Source organism: Spinacia oleracea, chromosome 2, assembly GCF_020520425.1.
Source record: "Spinacia oleracea cultivar Varoflay chromosome 2, BTI_SOV_V1, whole genome shotgun sequence".
NCBI classification, from domain to species: Eukaryota; Viridiplantae; Streptophyta; class Magnoliopsida; order Caryophyllales; family Amaranthaceae; genus Spinacia; species Spinacia oleracea.
In genome coordinates, this window is record NC_079488.1 from 99329452 (window position 1) to 99342196 (window position 12745).

At 33.7% G+C, this 12745-nt stretch overlaps 1 long non-coding RNA gene across 1 annotated transcript; it reads left to right on the forward strand.

Moving 5' to 3' along the window:
* Positions 1 to 672: 672 nt before the first annotated feature.
* Positions 673 to 8324, forward strand: LOC110803675 (uncharacterized). Its single transcript, XR_002537527.2, has 2 exons — positions 673 to 809; positions 7715 to 8324. It is a non-coding gene; the product is annotated as an uncharacterized lncRNA (long non-coding RNA).
* Positions 8325 to 12745: the final 4421 nt, after the last annotated feature.

Consider the following 12745-nt stretch of genomic DNA (forward strand, 5'->3'; position numbering starts at 1 on the left):
GTTCTCCTCAACTACCCACTAACAGTTACTGCTCAGTAACATGGGCATAGTTGGAGAGAAACAAGGGAGACCAAATCAAAACACTAAATGTACGTTAAACAGAAATACGTTGGGAGAGTTTCAAGGAACATGGAAAATCTTTTACTTGAGAAACAAGGATAATAAATCAGAATCCTATGTTTCATTTATTAATTAAATTCATTTTATTTATTAAAAAGATTTTCCAAGTTAAAACTCTTTTATAATTACAGTTAATATATTTCAATTTAAAACGTACCAAAATACTTAGGTTCCTTTCGTTCCAAATTACGTATAAACAATATTAAATACTTACATAAATCCTAAACATAAACTCATATGTTGTAGTCTTCATGTTGCACCTTTAGAAGCTTCACTCGAAGACTTCCCAATTTGTTCCTTCTCTGGAACATCGAGGATCCACATAATATATGAGGATCTCGCCTTAGGAACTCGCCTAAGGATCTCGCCTTGCTTAATGATTATTTCTTCAATGTAGTGTCTGACATGGATCAATTACTTGCTTATATTCCACGTTGCTTAGTTTATCCAACTCAGGATCTCCTTAACTTAGCATTATCCCTCTAAGGATCTCGGAACCTATTATGCAACATAACTTAACCAATTTTCAGGAGTTTGCTTTGTCATCATCAAAACTTTAGGGTCAACACTCCTCTCTCAACCCACCGACGGGACGACATTCTTCTTCCCTTCACTGATTCACTCCTTCAATCGAACTTGCTTCCAATAGAAGCTTCTCTCCTCTTTCCTATCTATGGCTGACAGAGTAGGTAAGAATACTCATTTAATTCGTTTAGGTTTGAACTAGATTTATGTATATATCTCTTTTTAATTCGTTGTTTGTTCCGTGTTTTTTTATTTGTTTGATTGTGTTTTAATACGTTAATTTGTGGTTGATTTGTGTTTCAATTGATGTGCGGTGAGAATTAGGACGTCCTTTTTTTTGTTTATTTTCTTTATCTAGTGTTTTGAACTGGATTTTTCACTGTTATAAAGTATGAACTCAGCTTATGAAATTGCGTTTATTTAAGAGTGAGTGAGTTATTTTTCAATGTTGTATCTGGCGTGAATTATTGAGTTTCAGGTTTCCTTGGTTAAAATTAAGAATTAAGATCACTTTTATTTGCTAATTTCATCTACTCAATCATTATCCCAAGTCCCAATATCTTGAGTAGTGGTTATTTTTGCAGTCATGCACTCAAGTACTCTGTGCTATTCTTAGGTTCAACTCTTAATGATTGTTCTGTGAATTATATAACTTAACTATGATTATGCGAAATTAAAAGATGTTATTGTAGCAACAAATATCCTAGCCACTAATTCCAGATTTTGAATGGTATTGGTTCGATTTCAAACATTAACTCTTGAAACTCATAGTAATACTGTTTTTTGGGTTGTATTTTTGTTCATTTAGGCCAATGTATATGTTCTGGTGAAGGTATCTTTACAATAGTATGAATTTTTTCCATGTCTTGACAGTACGTGGTGACTGTAGTCTCATAACTTAGCTAAAGCAAGCAGAGTTTTTTTGGTTGCCAGTGAGCATATCTTCAACTATGGATAACTTCAATTCCATGTTTTGTTCCTGGTCATGAGATCAATTGGTTTTTTAAGACAACTCTTTGTTGTCTCTAATGTCATTATGCTAAATAACACCAAGTGTTATGTATTAAGCTCCTCTTATGCCCAATATCTTCCTCTTTCATTTGGTATCTTTTCTCATCTTTAGTGGGGGATTGTTGGAATTTAAAGATGGAAAAGCGCTCAAAACCTGCCTGCCAGGTTTTGGAAAACCGGCAGGTTTCTCAAAACCTGCCTGCCAGGTTTTCCGAAACCGGCAGGTTTCGAGTGTAAGTTGAAAATCGGACTTAAAATGCATTTTTTGAAGTGAACCGAAAACCGGCCGGTTTTGGAAAACCGGCAGGTTTCGAGATCGGTTCTTGGTGTTGTCCGTTTTTGATCTTCTCTTTGGATTCCTCCTTTATGATAACCTTTTAAGTATTATTTATGGACAATTATCATTCTGATTATGGTGATTAAGTTGGTCCATTATTTCTCTTGATTATGGGGGTTATCAACTCTTCATTATCATGGGTTTATGGTTGATTAATATCATTGAATTCCTTTGAAACCTTTGATTTCTTTGGATTGTTTTGTCTCCTCCACACATCCTATAAGTACTCTTCATTTTCTGAGTTGTTGGTACACACATATATTGATCTCTTCCTCTCCTCCTCCTTTCCCTTTTGTTTTGGATGGAAGAATTTTGGTTCATGATTAAGTCATGAATATTTGTATCTCTTCAAACCTTTTCCTTCGTATTCTTTTGGGCATAAGTTTATGTGGCTCCATCTCATCACCCAAAAGTGCCTTTGTGTGTTGAGAGTTGTGTAAACCTTAGGGAACGCATCGGTGGATACAATTGTGCACCCCGGTTGCACCGAATCTCGTTTTCAAGGCAGTGGTTTGGTTACCACGGCGCAACGATTTCCTAAACTCGTTCTTATTCTTATTCTAGTATTTGCCTTGAAAACCCAATTATTACAACAATTTGAAAACGAGATATATTTCAATGGCTAAATACTTCTTATGATTTTTGAGGAAATTTATATTTGTGAGTTTGAGTGAAAGATAAAGGGAATTTAGAGGGTTTCCAAAGATGTTTTTCATTCACGTTTTTCTGGGAGAAGTCTCAAAGATTGATCCGGATCGAGGGTCATCCGTGGTCCGATTGTCCTGAAATTTTGACACAATATCCGGGACATCTTGGGCTTGATTTTCAACGGTCGGATTGTCATTGGATGATCGCGATCGTCAGTTTCAACTTCAACAACGAACCTGATTTTTCTGGATACGGAAAGTCAAAAGTAACGTCTTGGAAGAAGATGATTGATGAATGGTGGTCATGATATCGTGATGGAGGATTGATTGAAGATTTTGGAATGTCTTACAATACACATACTTGATTTAATATCAAGGGAGGTTCATTCTAAACTACTTCTTTTAATAAGATATTATTCTAACATGTTCATTTCTAATAGTCATTTCAACAAATTATATTTTGTGAAGATGACAATATTAAAATTGATTTTTATATTGTCAAATGATGTTTGTTGGAATGATTACTAGAAAGTAGAGTATTTGAATTATTTATGATGTATGAACATGTTATTGCACTCTACAGTTTACTTTGGTTTCATGCATGTTTAATTTCATAAGGAGACCTTAGTTTTATTAAAGTTATGTTTTTAGTCTTTCAAAGACTAATGTGAATTATTTGTGCATTGTCATATTTTCCTTGGTAGAGGAATTTTGGGCTTGTGACTTTGTGTACTTGCTTTACTAAGGGTATTTAATAAGTAGTTTTATTCTAATAGTGATTAGATTATTAGCCTTGTACGTTGTCATTTCAAGCGCTAACTTGTCATAGTAATATTGGTGTATACGTATGATTCCAAGTTCTTGTTTATCACCATGAATATTGGGTATGTAACTTCATAATCAATGGTTTCTTATGCATTGTTGGAAATATGCATATTTAATTCCTTGGAGTTTTTTGTGTACCCATTGGAGCAAGTTATCATAAGCTTGTGATGACCCCCTAGAACATAAGTGTTTGAGTTTGTGGAAGCAAACTATGTTAACCCTTTTCCTTGGAATATGTTGAGTGATTTTTTACGTATAATATTTTCCTTGGATGCATACCTGATTATTCGAGTCACTACACTTTTGGGAATTTGACCATTAATCTTGTCATGATTGGTATGGTGTTGTTTAATGAATTTTCTATGGTTGAGACTAAATAGCCTTTTTATTTGTGTTGGTGTTGGAATTTCATTAAAGTTGGCCAAAAGTTTTGAGACTTGAGTTTTAAGGGTTTATTGATCTTAAAATGGTTTTATGGGAATTGTTGAGTACATAATTTTATTATGGCATTTCTCATAGTTTAACCTTGTTGAGTGATCATTTTATGATCTTAATTTTTGGGCTTATTATTTCCATGTGGGGGTTGTTTTTGAATGCTCATGTATTTTTGAGAGTTTCTCTTGGGAAACCTTTAGACCCCGGTGTTTTTTGGAAAGTGGTTGTGAGTCCAAATATTCGAGATTCGAAATTTTTAGGTGTCATGTAAAAGAGACTTTTAAGTCCACTATATGGGAAGTGCCTAATATTTCAATGTTGGACTTGTTTTCTTGGTCCTTGTATTATTTGAGTGTACTCTTTTTATTATGCATGTAATTCCATGACTTCTTGGGATGTTCATCTTATTGATGAGTTTTGGTATGTATTTTTTTGAGTATTCTCATTTTAACGGTAATTCTTCTTTTAGCATGTTTGTGCATGATGCAATTAATTGTTTGGCTATGCATGTTGGGTTTAAAGTGTCTCTTGCTTGATTGTTCTATTTTCTTCTAATTCTTTTGTTAGTAGTGAACAAGTTGAATTTAGAAGAGACTTGAAGTCAGAGTTTTCAAGGCATGAGAATTGCCCGTTATGCTAAAGGACGTTTTTATGTATGCCTTGAATTTGTGTTGTGTTTTCAATTCCTATGAGTAAGACCTTAATTCCGTGATTTGTCAATGGAGACTTTTTGTCGTTAACCTTTGAGGGGAAGCTTTTGGGAGTAAGTTAAGCTTACTTGTGAGTTTCGCAACCTACCTAAGGAATATGAATATCTAGATGTTTTCTTGAAAGGGTTTGATGACTATTCACCGGATGGTTATTAGGAGTTTCAAGGCTATACTTGAATTGGGAGAACCTTATCAACGTAAGGGAGTGAGATTTTCTTATTCTTATTATTTTGGGAACAAGTTTTATATCACTTAGATTTTTGAGCAGTTTAATTTTCATTCCTATATTGCATGCTCTTTTATCATAGGTATGTAAAGTGATTGTTCTAAGTGGTAAAACCATGAGTGATGAGTTCCCATGCTTGAGGATAAGAATTATGTGTTTATGGAATTCATTATGTGTGTTGGAGTTATCACCATTGTAATGGTACATGTACCTTATCGATATCTTGATGCATATTGATTGTGTAGAATTTGAATTCTCATAGTTGTTTAGATTAATAACTTGGGTGGAGAATTTCAATTCTTATTTTTCCAAGGTGATAATTATGTGTGGTTATTTTACTCGATATGTGGATGATGTGCTCAAGTTATATTTACATCACATGTTGAATATTGAGTTTTAAACCTTCATTGAATTCTATGTCTTCTCCCTTGAAAGTTGAAAGTGTTATTTAAGTAAATGGTTTTGAGTAATATATGAAAACAAATGTTTGGTTTTCATAGTAAGTCATTTTCTTAATTTTTGAGAAGATTTGTGGAAATATAAAATCATATCATTTGTGGGTATGTGTGGAATGTAATTTTTAGCTTCAACCTTTAAAAGGACCTAAAACATGATTTAGGTTGTGGACGCTAGTATATTTTCCGCTATGATAATGATATGTATTGTTGGTATTTTGACATAGCTATTATTTGTGAATTTACTGTGAAATAATTGAGTTGTTTTTAATTTCACAAATTTTTAGTGAACGAGGGTTTACTTCATTTTAAAGGTATCATGGATAAGGTCGAATGGTATTTATTTGCTATGTTTTCAAAGTATGTCGCTTTGAAGTTTTCGATGCAAATTATAGAAGTTTAATATTGATGAAGTACTTTCACTAAAGTGGCTATGTTGATTTGAGGATCATACTTTATGAAGAACTTTTTGTAAAATTGAGTTTTACAAAATTGTCCCATCAAATTTAATTGGTGTTAGTTGAACCAAGAACAAAGCATCTTATAATTTCTTTACCATGTGTGCTTTTGAGTGAGCATATACCATTTAAATGTCCTTGCTTATGGTTATACTTTCTAACGGAAAATCTTAATGCAAGGTACGCTATGCACTATGGTACGAAGATTGAATTGGGACATGTAATGATCCTTGATGGTTGAAATGTCGAGGGGGATAGGCTTCATGCCCATTTGAGTAAAGTAATAAGCATTACTTGCTTATCCCTATGGCATGTGTTGTAATGCTTGAATGAGGTTGAGTCTTTGAACTCTTAATGGTAGAGTGCTAGTTGAGATGCACTTTAAAGAGAACCACCGCTTGTATGAGGGTTGAGTTGTATAAACTCTTAATGAATCTAACATATTGAAATGGACGCATTCAACTTGTGGATTCACCAACCAAATTATTTGAGAGGTTCAACATTATATTATGTTCTTAATGAATCTATGGTCTTGTGGGTGTTAATATAGTTGCGAGGTAGCTCTTGATGGTTCACTAAAAGTGAACATAATTTAACCCTATTGACTAAGTGCTATTTTGAGAAGCACTTGAGGATTCACCTACGTGGTTGTGAAGACTCGCCATCTTCTATGGAAACTTGGGCAGTTTCCTAGAGCTTCCATGAGAACTAAGGTAAACGCATGGCTTAAAACGCGTACACTTTGCGGAGTCCACATAATCTTTGGAGTGAGGTATGTGTTGTGGGGGCGTGACTTAAATCTTAGAGTTTCAAGGTTAGTCCACTCTTTGATCAAGGACTTAAGGGTTTCAAGGTTCGTCCACCCTTGGGTTTATAAGTCATAATTCACTTCACTAAGCATTTGGTTTCAATTTACTTTATGTAACACCAAGTGTTATGTATTAAGCTCCTCTTATGCCCAATATCTTCCTCTTTCATTTGGTATCTTTTCTCATCTTTAGTGGGGGATTGTTGGAATTTAAAGATGGAAAAGCGCTCAAAACCTGCCTGCCAGGTTTTGGAAAACCGGCAGGTTTCTCAAAACCTGCCTGCCAGGTTTTCCGAAACCGGCAGGTTTCGAGTGTAAGTTGAAAATCGGACTTAAAATGCATTTTTTGAAGTGAACCGAAAACCGGCCGGTTTTGGAAAACCGGCAGGTTTCGAGATCGGTTCTTGGTGTTGTCCGTTTTTGATCTTCTCTTTGGATTCCTCCTTTATGATAACCTTTTAAGTATTATTTATGGACAATTATCATTCTGATTATGGTGATTAAGTTGGTCCATTATTTCTCTTGATTATGGGGGTTATCAACTCTTCATTATCATGGGTTTATGGTTGATTAATATCATTGAATTCCTTTGAAACCTTTGATTTCTTTGGATTGTTTTGTCTCCTCCACACATCCTATAAGTACTCTTCATTTTCTGAGTTGTTGGTACACACATATATTGATCTCTTCCTCTCCTCCTCCTTTCCCTTTTGTTTTGGATGGAAGAATTTTGGTTCATGATTAAGTCATGAATATTTGTATCTCTTCAAACCTTTTCCTTCGTATTCTTTTGGGCATAAGTTTATGTGGCTCCATCTCATCACCCAAAAGTGCCTTTGTGTGTTGAGAGTTGTGTAAACCTTAGGGAACGAATCGGTGGATACAATTGTGCACCCCGGTTGCACCGAATCTCGTTTTCAAGGCAGTGGTTTGGTTACCACGGCGCAACGATTTCCTAAACTCGTTCTTATTCTTATTCTAGTATTTGCCTTGAAAACCCAATTATTACAGCACTTGTACTGTGAACAATGATTTTGATTGGCTTTTTATGGTTCATCACTTCATCATGAACGTATTTTCTGAGTTTAACTTGTGTGTCGTGCTATTTAGCCTTTGTCAAACTTGCTTCACAATTTGATAATCTTATGATCTGTCAGGTTTTTAATGCTTGTGTTGCACAATGGACTCCCCGCAGTCTGTTGTGCCACCATTTAAGAACTTGATTGTTAGTGGTGCTGAGCAAGAGAAACAGAGACTAGAAGTGTTAGTCCGCGGTACTCCCACTCACATAGCTAACCAGGCAGAAAAGAACAAGGTAAATGTGAATGTTTATAACACAGAAGATTCATCGGTACCCTCGATGTGTATGTACATCAGGCAAGAGACATTATGAACTTTCTCGTAGATTAGAGTATCAACCCTCAAAACTGTGGCTGATTGGTTCTATATGAAGGCCCCACAATACATGTCTGATAGTTAACGGTCTCGGTAGCATATAGGAAAGGTTGTCTGACCCTTGCTCTTTATGACTATTCAAAGGGAAATACACGAGGAATATTCTAGCCATTTTATTACGTTATACAACAGGGTTTTGTATTTTTTGTAATCTTTTTGGATTACATTCTTTGTCAATGTAAATATCAAAATTTATCACGCGATTAAGCTGTAGCTTTGTAAATGTTGTCATTATTTATAAGATATAATTATGTATGGCACGTGCAACGCACGTACCCAATAACTAGTATAAAGTAAAAAAATTATGTACTACTACTTGAATATATTTGTAAAAAAATTAATTGAAAATTGATTACATGGGTAGTTAAAATTTTCATGAAATAGTACTTATTATTCCCCTATAAATATAATGCCTCTATGACTTCCTAAATGAAATTAAAACTTTAACTTTAATTGCGAAAACCCAAAACCAAATCTAAACCCTAAAACTCTAATCGTGAAGAGAATGGTTGACGACCTCAATTTGAACATTGAGGATAAAAGGTTTAAGCAATGATAAAAGATGGCTGGGGAAATCCGTTCAAGATGCAGCTCAAAGTGTCGAGTCTGGGATGGAAAGAATTAGCCGAGAAATTCAGCGGAAAATTGAAGTATCTGTTAAAATATTAATCTAGAAAAATCTAGATAATATGTTTGCAACAATCTAGTAGTGAAATGTATTGTATAGAAAAATCTAGAAATATGATTGTAAATTATAATCTAGAATAATCTTAGGAAATGTCTAGAATTATCCTAAGAAAAATCTAGATATATGACAAGTGTAGAAAAATCTAGAAACTAGGATATACCCACTATAAATATGTTGTATGCATAAGTTGAGAGGGGTAGAAACAAGAGTTCTACCAAAGAGATAAGTGAGAGGCATGGGCTCTCTAAATATTGTTGTATAATTCTTATTACTGTAATCAATGATAACAATGCAATTTTGTAATATTATTAGGTCCATCAAAATTTCCGCGTGCGTCCTCCAATTTCTACCAGTATCTAATCAAACATAAGATGAAATAAGTTCCCAAAACAAAAAATTAATTGACGTAGCAACCAGAAAACTTGTGTCTGAAATTGGCGGTTTAATACAGAACTCCGACAATACAATGATGGAAGCCTCAAGGACTAAGAAAGAATTGCTGAAGGATATTAAAGTTGCTGCAGAAACTCTCATGCCTGATTTGGGAATAATTAAAGGAGAAACTGAGGGCATAGTACTACATTCAAAAGCCATAAAACTACATTCAAACGAGGCAATCGGCAAACTTGAAAAACTCAAGTCTCCAAGAAAAAAAAAATCATAAGATTTCTAAGGGACTTGATCACCTGTTTCGCAACGTGCGCTTCAATGTTTATCGCTTATCTCTCTCCTCAATCGCTATCATCCCACTTTGCTAATTCATAAGATTTTTTTACTACCAATTCAATATTTTTACTATAAAAATATATAAATAAGGTAGGCGATACAAAGAAGGAAACAAATATTTATTATATTTAAAGTAAATATATATTTCCTTTTATCTTATAAATTACAAATTGAAATAAAATAAAATTATAATCCAATACTCCGTAATATATTTTTGTGTAATTAATAAGTACATGAATTTAATTTATAAAATACACTAAATCATTATCTAATAATATATTTTATGTAAATAAAAATTCATAATTATACATTACTTTAAAATATTATTTTAATTTAATGATTAGGTTAGTTTTAGGATTTTTTTTTTTGTAAAAGCTAGTGTGGTTCATCTGTTACCATAGTTTTTTTTTTTTTTTTTGAAAAATTACTTTAAATAATCCAACCTTTCGACGATTTTCCATTAATAATCCAAAGAACCCAAAAGACCGGTAACCGGTTAAAAAGGTCGAACTTTTAAGTTTTTTGTTTTAGCATTTTTTTTCTTCAAAATCCTTCCTCTTAAGGAGTACTTATTTCTTCCTCCATAACCTTCCTTAATCTCTCCTGTATCCCAGCCCTATGATCTCCCCTTTCCTCCTCTTTCAGATCTTGCCAGCAAGCCTAACCACACTAGAAAAACCAACCATCGCCTACTTGAAGCACCAACCCCACCATCAAAACTCCCTCTCTCCACCACCTTCATCATCATCTTCGACCATCATTAACACCCAAACCCCATTCACAGAATCACGCCCTAACTCCAGAAATTGAGCCACCAAGATTCACCGCCTCTAGCAAGCCTAGCCGCGCAATACTTGCGCAACCAAGATCTACCGGAAAGTCATAATCGAACCAGACATTTTAAAATGTTTCGAGTGATATTGGGAAACCTTCGAGCAACTTTTGTTGGAATTTAGGTATAAATTCGAGTAATTGGTGTTTAATTTCAAACAAATTAAACTTAACTAAATTTGGCATATGAAAATCAAAGTTTTTATATTTGAACAAATCAAATTGAGGCTTGTGGTGTTCTTGGTGTTCCTGGTGTAGGTGGGGCTGAAGATGGTTGCGGTGGAGCCAGGAGGTGCAGTGATGGTTCGTGTAGTGGCAGAGGTGTGTTAGAGGGGAGGACAAAAGAAAGGGTCAGTGACAGTGTTGTTGTTAGACCATGTGCATCCTTGACTCTTGGTCAAGTGTAAAATAATTTCTCTCTCATCTCTCTCCTTACACCTCATTTTCCACTAACTTGACGTATCTCCTACTTTGACCTCTTCTTTTTTTCTACAATATTGACCCAAGGTCACAAGTCTCTCTCACCGACTTTTCACATAATCTCACCTCATATTATTTCTCCTACAAAGTTACTAATTTTAGTAACTATAATTTCTTTCTTGAATTAAGTTAAGAAAATATTAAAAAAAATATTTTTTTACTAATTAATATTACAAAAACATTAATGATAATTAACCTATTTATGTACTACGTATAAGTGCACAATTAATCAAATAAAAAAGTTTGGGCAAAATAATTAAACTCATTGTTGTTGGTTTATCTACAGCCAACCACAAAAATTATAGAAAAACAAGCAAATTATCTTGCAATTTGGTTGCCCAAGGGGTCATATATCTGACCCCTGTCAAGTATGAGACTAAATTGACATGGAGCAAAGTTAACATTGTACAATTTTTGGGAGGGTAAATAGCAGTTGACAGCAAGCCACAATCATGGTTGCTGATGCTCTTATAGATGTTGTTAATGGTGTTGACCATGTTGTTGCCTAGACGTTGGCGTTGTTATGTAAATGTTAAAGATGACCGAACAATGTTATTGGACAAGCTTGCCTAAGTTATATAGTTGGTATAGATGGCGTTGATGTTGTGGTGAAATTGTTTCTTAAACATTTTTTTAAAATAAAAAAGTCAACTAAATATTTGGAAAAGAAAAAATTTAATTTTTTGTAAAAATAAATAAATTATAACGAAAGGTAACGTGACACATTGACACGTGTACAGGTGACCTGATATAGCGGGTTTGTCACCGGTTGGGTGCAATAAAAGTTAATGGGGTGCAAAGGTTAGATTATTAGATAATAATCGAAAGGTTGGATTATTAACGGAAAATCGTCGAAAGGTTGGATTATTTAAAGTAATTATTCCTTTTTTTTTCAAATGTACTGTATTTTTTATTTTCAAAGTATAAATTAGTAAATGTATTTTTTATTTTAATTTCTTATATCATATAAATAATTAAAATTATTTTTTTTCTAATTTCCTATACAAATTAGAATTATTTTTCTGAAATATAAAATTAAGATTTTCCTACCTTTTTTGTAACCTGTGTAATAGGTTATATAATCTAAATATTTTATGACACGTAGGTGTGCCATGTAACACATAGGTGTGCCATGTAACCACTATGACACGGCTTAGAGCAACTCCAATGGTGAATTATAAGATGTTGTGGCTAAGTTTGCCACGTCAAATTTCTAGCTACAATTGATTAAAATTACAAGTTATCACATTGGTGGGCTACAATACTTTGTAGCTCCCTACAATATTTTAATTTAAATAATTTATTTATTAGAGCTATATTTCTTTTGAGCTATGTAGCCCAAAATAGCTACAAGATTTTAATAGCTGCTTATGTCATTGTTGTACCAATGGTGGGCTACCTGCTCACATGTTCATTTTTTTTGTGAGCAGATCCATTTTGTAACCATTGGAGTTGCTCTAAAGGTCGCATGTTGCGACCTTTATCATTTCTGAAAAATAAATAACTTTTACCGTATACAAGCTAGAATTAAGTGACTTTTAAGTATTTTGAGTTAACTTTTATCCCCGTTTTGCAATATTTATTATACAAAATAAGGTTTTGTGCAACCCAAACTTCTGATTCTATCACATCAGTTTGCCACTATTTTTTATCTATTTAAAACACAAGATTGTCCTTAATTTTTACTTTATCACAGATTCACCTCACACTCGCCCAAACTCGCTTAAACACCTAAAAGTTGTGTAAAATTACCGCTTATTGAGTTATTTCCCCCCGACAAACTCTCTTATATTGGGTAACTCTTGAGTGAATTTTAAGGTGAGATTATCCCTAGTAAGAAGGGGACTATGTAGCCAGACTCTTGGGATAATATGATAAAAGATTATAACAAACATAAAGCTAGTTTGAAAATCCAAGACTCACCCATAACCCACTTAAAACTCCACTTTTTTCTTCAACCAAATTAAATCATGTCATATAATCGTATTTTATCCTAATTAATTATTTC